The 10664-nt window shown below is 39.7% G+C and overlaps 1 long non-coding RNA gene across 1 annotated transcript; it reads left to right on the top strand.

The window, feature by feature from the left end:
* Positions 1–4210: 4210 nt before the first annotated feature.
* Positions 4211–5101, top strand: LOC123310088. The gene is made up of 3 exons (XR_006537324.1): positions 4211–4289; positions 4349–4465; positions 4529–5101. It is a non-coding gene; the product is annotated as an uncharacterized LOC123310088 (long non-coding RNA).
* The last annotated feature ends 5563 nt before the right edge of the window (positions 5102–10664 follow it).

Genomic DNA, 10664 nt, shown 5'->3' with positions numbered 1-10664 from the left:
AATTGAGGAGAGATTAAAATGAGTTCGAAAACTTATTAAAACTATACTAAGAAGAGATATCCGAAATGGACGAACATAAAAACCCTAGCACGACAATGTGCAAGAAGAAATTAACCGATTAAGGGATAAATGGTTTATAGGCAAATGCCCGGAACCAATAAAAAGCAGGTTAGGTTTAGTGGGTCGCGAACTCAGGAGAGTGAGTAACCCCACAGTGTTCCCTAGAAATGGGTTCCTCTGGGCGAGAGATAGAGCCCCGTGTTTTCACGGTCGCAGATTCCCCCTGCTATAAAAAAAAAAGTTGATTTCTTCTTGCACATTGTCGTGCTAGGGTTTTCATGTTCGTCCATTTCGGATATCTCTTCTTAGTATAGTTTTAATAAGTTTACGTACTCATTTTAATCTCTCCTCAATTGATCTCGCGGTCTCCTTTTGTAAATTCTCATTCTTCTTCTGTCTTCCTCCGGATCGTAGTCCACTAGTCTCCTGAGTTCTTCGTTCGGAAATTCCTTCGCTGTTTCGAATAACTTTTCAGCTTTCCTCTTCATAAATTCGGTGATGGTTTCCCACTTCAAATCTCGCTATATCTGTTTGTTCCTGACAAACCAAGGCGCATCTATGGCACATCGTAGTGGCTTGTTTTCTGTTGCCTGAATTCTTTGTATATGGCTCTTTGCCGCGAATCCCCAAGCACCTGATCCATAAGTCAGTTGCGGTCTAGCAACGGCTTTGATTATTTTCAATTTTGTCTCATTTGACATGTGGCTCTTTCTACCTATCAGCGGGTAGAGCATATTCATCGCTGCCTTGGTTTTGTCAACGGCTTGTTTGATATGGCTTCTCCAAGTTAGACCTTTGTCTAGGGTGATACCTAAATATTTCGCTTCGTTTTTCCATTCGATTTCTTCTCCATCTACCTCTAGATTTGTTGTAGTTCTTAGTCTCCTCTTCTGCAGTAATATCGCTTGGCTCTTTTGTCCGTTGAGCTTTATTTTCCATTTAATACACCAGTCATTTATTTCATCTATAGCTTCTTGTAATATTCCTTCTATGATTTCTGGCTTGCGATGTCGCATTGCGATTCCTGTGTCGTCGGCATATAGTGTCAGCATAGTCCTTGGAGATTTTGGTATATCGTGAATATATATGTTATACAGTAACGGCCAAGTACTGACTCTTGAGGCACCCCTGCTTCCATATATCTGGTTGTGGAGTTTTCTCCTTCCACTTTCACGTAAAATCTTCTGTTCCTCAAATAATTCCTAATCAACTTGCACAGTTTCATTGAATATCCAGCATATCACATTTTGTAAATCAATCCTTCATGCCATACTCTGTCGAATGCTCTGGCGACATCTAGTAGTACAAGACCTGTTGCTTGTTTATTTTGAAATCCTTCTGTTATGTATTCTGTGAGTCTTAGTAATTGCTGTTCAGTTGAGTGATCTCTTCTGAATCCGAATTGCTCTGCTGGAATGAGATTAAGATTTTCAGTTTCTTCTGTAAGCCTCCTAGCGATTACCCTTTCTACTACTTTTCCTAGGGCGGACAATAAACTTATCGGCCTGTAGTTTTGGGGGAATTTTTTATCTTTGCCTGGTTTGTTGAACACTATGACTTCTGCAGTTTTCCACTTTTCCGGATAGTGTTCAGTCCTCATTATACCGTTTGCAATATTTGTGAGAGCAGCTATACCTTTTCCAGGTAATTTCTTCAACATAGCATTCGTTATTTTATCACTTCCGGGAGCTTTTTTATTTTTCAAGCTTCTGATTATCTCTTTTATTTCAAATGGAGAAGATGGTTTTTCTATTTTGTCGTCTACTGGTGGTTCGTCCATTTCTTCTTCGTTGTTCTCTACTAGTTCTTCCAGTTCGTCATTATCGTCATCAGGTCTGTAATTTATTCTCGATTCTCTTTCGATCGAGTCCGCCAGTGCTTCTGCTTTATCGATATTCGTATATGCCATTCCTCTTTCTCCGTGGAGAGGTGGTATTTTAGTCTTTTCTCTTCTCAGACATTTTTGCATTTTCCATGCAGAATGATCGATAGTATTCAGTTCTTGAACTCTTTTGTTCCATCTATTTGTTCTCATGTCCTTCAGGGCATTTTTTAGAATTTGGCTGTGTCGGTTTAGATTTCTCTTATTTATATCTGTTTTGTTGAGCCTGTATGTTTTTCTTAGTCTCCGATTTTCCCTGATGAGATCTTTGATTTTCTGGGTGTATCACCGTGTGGATGTATCGGTGCTGGTCTCGTTATTTTCTTTGTGCTCTTTTTGTAGGCATCTAGTATATTCTTCTCTAGTTTATCAACTGCTCTTTCTAGGTCTTCCGGTGTGTTGATTGTTGGTATTTCTGTTACCTCCGATTGTATCAGATGGCTATATTGAGTCCAATCGGTGTATTCTCTTGTTTGCATTAGTTCTCTTCTTGGCCCTTCTCCTATTGTTAATTCGATGGGGTTGTGGTTAGAGGTTCCGTCCCACAAGGTTTCTATCGAGAATTCTCTAGTGATATTTTTCATAATTGCGATATCAATTATATCTGGTAATCCATTTCCGAATGCTAGGTACGTTGGTTCTTCAGGTCCAATAACGATATCTTCATGTTTTTCAGCGAGATCTTTCAGTTTTCTGCCATTTCTGTTTTCCATCCTGCTGTTCCATTCTGGAGATTTGCAATTAAAATCTCCGATGCAGATTTTCGGGTTTGTTCCATCTAGTAAGTTGTTGATTTCTTCTTCCAATAAGTTATTTGGGGGTCTTTTATATGCCGATGTGACTTCGACTCTTTGTCGATTTATTTCAGCAACAATCGTCACTATTTCTATTTGTGACTCGTCAGATCTTCCTTTAAAATAGTGTTTCAGATCTCGTCTAACCAGTAAGGCAATATTCAATCGCGTATTTGGTTGTATTCTTGTTTCCTATAAGGCTATAATATCAGGTTTTCTCTCTGATATTATTTCTTCTATCTCGGGTTTTCGAGTTCTGACCCCTTTTATGTTCCAGGAGACTATTTTAAGGGAATTTTTCCTAGTTGTATGTTCCATTATTTCAGTTTACTGAACATTCCTTGGAGTTTTTTCTCCATCTCTCTTTCAATTTTCAACATGATTTTGTTGAAAATTTTTTCAGTAAAAGTGTCTAGATCGTCGGCGGATTCACAAACTTTTCTGTTTTCTTTTGTTTTGTTGATCGTAAGTTTAGTTTGGGGCATTTTCAGTTGCTCCTTCCTCTGTTCTGGTTTGGGTACTTCTTTTTTCTTGTCGTCTACTTTGGAGGGGATGGGCTTCTTTTTCTCCTGGACTTTTTGAGGAATCGTGCTCTGCTGAACCGATTTCTGGCCTGTTTTCCTCTTCCTTGTAACTAATTTGAATTCGCTACATCCTTTGTAGCTTGCTGGATGGCCTTCTTCACCGCACAGAACGCATGTGGCATTTCTCTCCTCACCTTTTCTGGTAAGTTCGCAATCTTTTGTACAATGATTGCCCAAACATTTGACGCATCTGTATGGAAAAGAGCACTTGTTTTGGGCATGTCCGTACCTCTGGCATCTGAAGCATTGACTTGGATTTTCTGCCCTTCTTTTTGATTCCACTACAATGCAGAGATTGTAGAGGCGTCTTATTTCGAAAATCTCCTTTCTCTGAGTTTTTACCAGGTATAAGGGTATAAACTTTTTGGTTTTATTGGATGTCATTCTGGACACCTCGGCGTCATGGATTCCTTGGACCTTTAGATCATTTTGTATTAAATCTAGGTCAGCATCTATTGGGAGATGTCTTATAACTGCGTAGATCTTTTTCTCTTCCTCCATCTGGTACGTGAAGTACTCCTTACCAATCTGGTCAAAATATTTTGTTATGTTCCTGTAGCAATGTACAATATTCATATTCACTCAATTAAGGATTCAGCAGTAAACCTATAAAGAAGCAGATTATGATCGTAACCTAGGGGTTGGATAAGGTTCATCCTTCCTCCACATCAAATATTTATAGTTAGAACTTTTTTTGTGCAGGCAGACTCGATTCTTTTTTTGCGACATTCATATATTGGTCTCCAAATTATTTTATAATTCTCCAATCTAATATTTATTAAGCTGTTAAAAGATATATCAGCGTGCTTTAACTTTAAATATTCATCATTCAAGATTTGATCTTGAGAAACTCATGTGCTTCCTTTGTAATTCAGGTTTGTACCTTTTTAATTTTATCTATATCTCATTTCGCAATTACTATCTACATCCTGGAATTGAGGGTGTTAATATTCGTTCTTCAGTTAATACGTAAGTGTAACAACCGAAGATTTCACGTCCTTTCTCTAATTCAATACATTGTATTTCAGTTGAGAGTATATCTATAGTGTATCTGCTCCATTTGTATTCACCGATTTGGATGTTCCGAACTGTACAAATACTGTATCAGGAATTCAAGAATTTTATTAGCTTTCCTCCTACAAGGGGTAAGTCCTATTAACATGTTCCTCGAGAATTAAATTAGGTTACTTATATTATAATTATGTTAGGGACTGAGGGAGCTCTCATAAAGACTTTCCTCTCAATATTTGAAATTGAAGAACATTTTGAAAGGAGATTTGTGTGCTGTTCTTTTCCATTTCTCAAGGCAGGATCCACCGCCTATCAAAAGGCGCTTGGAATTAAAAATCGATCAGGAGAAAGGTCAGATCTGTCCATTTTGAGCAATTTGTAGAATTACTTTGTAAATAATTAGGAATAAGTATTTTAGGATTAGATTCAACAAGGTACCTTGGGATTTTTGGGAATTTTGGTTCAATAGATATTAATGAAGTTTCATATTTTCTTCATCATTTAATTTTCCTCACATATGATATATTCCAATTTTCTATAATACACTTTCCAGATTTTGTGTAATTTTCAACATCATTGCATTTAATTGTGAAATAGAAATCTGGTGGCGCCCAATAAATTAATTTTAATTTCATTTAAAACTAAACACCCTCCTTATCCGCGACCTAGCCCTCTAAAGACTACAACAGCTGCCAATTGCATTATTTTGCCCAGTTCAGTTATATAAATTTCTTAATAACAAAAATAAATAAAAAGGCGGTGGCAATCTATCGGATATAGTTTACCACAATAGGCTTCCCTTATTGTGGTAAGTTGGAAATCACCATCTTCCTGGCAGTTGGAATTTTCTGTACATTTTTCTAGACAACCCGTCATGACCAACTGCAACCCAAATCTGAAACATCGTGCTGAGGTCTTATTTTCGGGAATAAATTCTCGATTGAGTGCTGGTTAAGACGACTCGTGATCAAGTAAGGTTTTGATTTTATTGTCTCTTTCCATAACAAAAAGACGCCATTGATGGTAGGTATTAAACCATTAAAACAATATGGTACATGTTTCTCTACAGTCCAGGACTTAATGAAATCAACTGATTTTTTTTAAGTTTGGTTGGCTGTGGTATTTTTGTCCGACACAGGCGACACAAGTTTCCGAAGATAATTGCCCTAAAATTTTGCCTGAGATTTGGGGCACTCAAAAAGATCATTCATTTTCAGAAGGATTTGTTCTGTTGTCTTGTAGACTTCAGCTCACCAGTTAAAATTACTGTCATCATGGTTGAATACAAGGTTTTGCTGAAGATCTGGATAGCGAGTTTAACCTTCATTCTCTAAAAGGCGTTTGAGTTTATATGACTTTTCATTTACCTTCAGAAGAGCACGAGAAAGAGTATTCCTAAAGTCAATTTGGTAGGTACGTTTCTTTTATGCAACTCCAAGAAATATTCGCACCAGTGCGGCACCTCCGACTGCAATGTCCCTTTTTTAGAAGGAATTTCTCACATTCTTGATGAGATTTCGAGGGTCGTAAAGGGCAAATTTTTTTTTCACATTGAAGAAAAAGTATGACTTCTTGTGCGACACTCCGAACATAAAGCTACCTATTATTTGATCCTTTATAACAAAATAGTTTAATCGACTTACAGTGGCGGCTTGTCCTATGAGGCATTGCCTCACCAAATAAATGCTGGAGATTACACGTATTAATCGAATATTTTAATAATCCATTTCATCATCTTTTCAGTCCAATTTTCGAATTTTCCCATCATACCGTACGGCACTCTGTTTTCAATAATAATCCTGCTCAATCTTACGATTCTTCTATATTCATCTCACTTCCTCTTTGAGAAGTAAGAGGTTTGAGGCATGCCTACGCGCTTCCTTGTCTAGCGTAGCGCGTGATCTACATCGACGCGACGCGAATATATCCACACGCCTTTGAAAGCGGCTTCTGCTTCTAATGATCATTTTGAGGCATGCCTCGGCTCTCGTACAGCGAACATTCCATGTCCTCGGCAAACTGCAATTATTTTGCACTGTTCGGGAAGCGGGAGATAGCGCTTGGATCTACCAAAAATACGTGAAGTTTAAAAGAATTATCGGGCAAAGAATTATTTTCCTATGTGTAGATATGTATACAGGTGTTTCCGAAGGTGAGCCTTTTTTTTCAACGGAATAGAAGTGGTTAAAATGAAGCGTTTCACCAAGAATAAAAGTTGGAAGAAAAAATTTGAAAATTAATACTGAAATAGATCCTTATACACCTTAGACCGTTTGTTAGGTGAATTATCGCAAAGCAGTAAGAAAAATCTTATCTCCTGATTTGACCATGTGTTTTCGTTTAGGATGTTGGCTCGTTCGATATTTACGTGGTAATGAAAATGGAAATTTAGAATTGCCGAATTGTTCTCATTATTTTTTAGTAACTTTAGCCCGTTTGCAACAGCCGAGAATTCTCTAGAGAATTTACTGGAGAATTCATGCGCCGTAAATTCTTTACCGTTACATACGCACTTTCGGTAGAATTCACTGTTCAGTTGCATACAAAATAATCTCTGCTCTTTTCATACCAAAATTTGGTAGAGAATTCTCCAGAGAATACTCAAAATCTCACCAATAAAATTGGTTTAAATTATTCACGAATTTTTTCACAATGGGCATCACAATCTTCTTGTTCGAACATTCCAACAATTGTCCTGAAAATGAGATGAAATGGGGAAATATCATAGCACTTTTTCAACATAACTACCATAGCACTTTCAAGAAACTGCCTCGATTTTCTAATTTTTTTTTCATCCTGAATTGAACGATATACCAATTATGATTCTTTCAAATGTGACCTGATGCATCTAATCCGATGAACTTGGTACTGAACCATTCATTGTCCAGCCATATGTTTATATGTTGTGTTTCGTTTTTGCGATGACGGAGTCATCTTCCACAGTCCCGTACTTGAAATTTAATGAAATTTCGTCGAACTTCTAGTAGTTGTATATCAGCCATCTTGGATATTTTATGTAGACAATTTTTGGTGGAACGACTTAATTGATGAGTTCCAAAAAAAAGCCTTACCTTTGAAAACACCTTGTATACAGTAGTGTTCGCTTACAACGGCTCCGTTTTCAGCGAACTTTCGCATATAACGAACCGATTTTTAGAGAATAAAAATAATAGTTAATTCCTAATAGCTATTTACATAGGGGTGTAAGGGGAAAGGATGCGTTTTATAGCCTCTCCTCTCAAATGCCAACCTCACCTACTCGCGGTGCACCCTGTTCTTACGAACGAGGCTCTGGCGACCGAACATGAGCGGTATAACTCTGTTTCCCACAATTACGTAGCCTAAACATTGGCTTGAGCAGGAAATGGCTCTCTGCGTTGCTCAAGTTACGTCTCAGACCTTGTCGTCTCAGGATACCTGTGCCACAAGATAATCTAGTCGTAGCCGCAACCAAAGTTGCACTGACAGCGTTACCAGTGCAGCTTTTGAACACCTTCTAACGCAGCTCCTACAAAAAGATGGATCAGTCGAACAGGACAAAATTCGTATCCGGAGGTAAAATACCCTCCCATTCGGATCTCCGGGGGAGGGTGCCTGAGCGAGTGAATCATCGAACAAACACCAATGAAAAGCACATAGCTTTTGCAGCATGGAACGTCAGAACCTTGCTAGACAACCCCAAGGCCGACCGACCAGAGAGGCGTACTGCCCTAATCGATAAGGAACTGCAACGAACATCCATTGCAATAGTTGCTTTAAGCGAAACACGCTTTTCGGACGAAGGTAGCTTGGTAGAACAAGCGTATACTTTTTTCTGGAAAGGCTTGCCGGAAGGCGAAATCAGACAACATGGCGTAGGCTTTGCCATTAGAAACGACCTGGCCGCCAAACTTACCGAAAATCCAGTTGGTATCTCAGAACGTCTAATGACCCTACGTTTTCCTGCAGCGAATAACACGTTTGTGAACATCATTGCAGTATACGCACCCACTTTGAACTCCTCTGACAACTTAAAGGACACTTTTTACGAAACACTCGTTGCTACATTGGGTAAAATCCCAAAACGGGAACGAATTATTCTCCTTGGAGACTTCAACGCTAGAGTGGGCAGAGGTCAAGACTCAGAACTATGGCCGGGAATAATAGGGAAACACGGCACAGACAGCATCAATTCGAATGGAGAACGTCTGCTGGCTCTTTGTGCAGAACACAATCTGTGTATAACGAACACCTATTTTATTACGAGAGCCAATTCAAGGGGGACCTGGCGCCACCCGCGCTCAGGGCATTGGCATACCCTCGACTATGTGATCGTGAGAAGGAAAGATCTGAAAGAGGTGTTGGTCACTAAACCCAGAGCAGATCTGGAGTGCTGGACTGATCATAGGCTGGTAATCTCGAGAATGAAAATCTCAATGCGCCCAAAATACCAACGCAAGCCGAAGTATCTAAGAGAGCGCCTTCAAATATCCAAACTACAAAACCCTTCTACAAAGGACAGATTCACAGCTGCCGTCAAAGATAACCTAACACCACCGGATTATAACGACGACATTGAGACTCATTGGCTCCGTTTCAAGTCATTCCTTACAAATACAGCGAAAGAAATACTGGGCACAGAACGCTCCCGAAAATCCCCAGACTGGTTTGCCGACAGCGAAACTCATATCGCACCCCTTTTGGACGCAAAACACAAAGCGATGAAAACCGCAATTAACAAGCCTGGCGATGTTGCAGCCCAAATAGGTTTCATAAACATAAAACGCGAGGTCCGTCAAGAAATAAGAAAAATCAAGGACAGCTGGTGGAAAGAAAAAGCTAGGGAAATACAAGCTTACGCCGATAACCATGACTACAGGCGTTTTTTCGAAGCTATTAAAACTGTTTACGGTCCAAGCAGAAAAGCTAGCTTTCCTATAAGAGATGCTCATGGAGCTATTCTAACTGATGATAGAAAAATTCTCGAAAGATGGAAGGAGCATTACTCACAGGTCTTGAATCAAAATAACGACTCGGATTTATCCATTTTAGACCTGCTTCCCGCGTATAGTCCGATGACATCGCTTGATGACCAAATTTCAATGTCGGAAATCATAAGCGCGATTAAAAATATGAAAAATGATAAGTCACCTGGTCTAGACGGCATTCCGGCGGAGATATTCAAAGCCATGGATGAGGACATTGTCAATAGTCTCCTAATACTATTCCGCAAGATCTGGGAACAGGGAGATGTGCCACAAGACTTCAGAGACGCTTTAGTTATCAACCTCTATAAGAACAAAGGCGATACGTCGAATTGCAACAATTACAGGGGCATATCGTTGCTTAATGTGGCCAGTAAAATTCTCTCGAAGATTATGGCTAATCGTCTGGTTCCACTCTTAGAGAAGCTTTTACCTGAATCCCAGTGCGGCTTTCGACCAAATCGAGGTACGGTGGACCTAATTTTTACACTGCGACAGCTACAAGAAAAGGCCCGTGAACAACAATCAAGGATTTATACAGCCTTCATCGATTTAAGCAAGGCATTCGACTCGGTGAATCGGAGAGCGCTCTGGAAAATCATGGCACGTCTAGGAGTACCCGAAAAATTCCTGGCAGTGTGTAAAAGCCTTCATACCAACAACACCGCTAGAATACAGCATAATGGCTCTACAACCGACCATTTCTCAACCAACTCTGGAATAAAACAAGGCTGCGTATTAGCGCCTTTACTGTTCAATATTTTCGCCATAGCTGTATCGATAATTGCTGACATGAGCATGCCCGTAAGAGGTGTTGGGATAAGATTCAGATTTGATGGAGGCCTGTTTAACCTGAAGCGCCTCAGAGCAAAAACCCGTACTAAGTTTATCACGGAACTTCAATATGCAGACGACTGTTCACTCATCGCTAGCAGCTCAGAGGATCTACAGATAATGATGGACACCTATAAACATATATACGAAGCTTTAGGCCTTAGACTCAATATTGACAAGACCAAAATCCTGGTAAGTCCGCCAGAAAGCCTTCAAACAGATATCAGCCTGGACAATGAAACTCTAGAACAGGTCGAGCAGTTCAAATACTTGGGAAGCTTCATAAATACTAGGGCTAACCTTGACACGGAAATACACAACCGTATCAATTCGGCATCACGGGCATTCTGGAAGCTGAAGGACAGAGTGTTCCAGAATCACGACCTCAATCTGAAGACCAAGACAGCTGTTTACAGAGCAGTGGTCCTCCCAACGCTTCTTTACGGAAGCGAAAGCTGGACTCCCTACAGGCGACATATTAAACAGCTTGAACAGACGCAGCAACGTCATCTAAGACAGATAATGCACATCAGAT

Source organism: Coccinella septempunctata, chromosome 3 (genome assembly GCF_907165205.1).
Source record: "Coccinella septempunctata chromosome 3, icCocSept1.1, whole genome shotgun sequence".
NCBI lineage: Eukaryota > Metazoa > Arthropoda > Insecta > Coleoptera > Coccinellidae > Coccinella > Coccinella septempunctata.
Note: the sequence above shows the minus strand (reverse complement) of the source record. Positions and strands in the feature narration are given on the sequence as shown.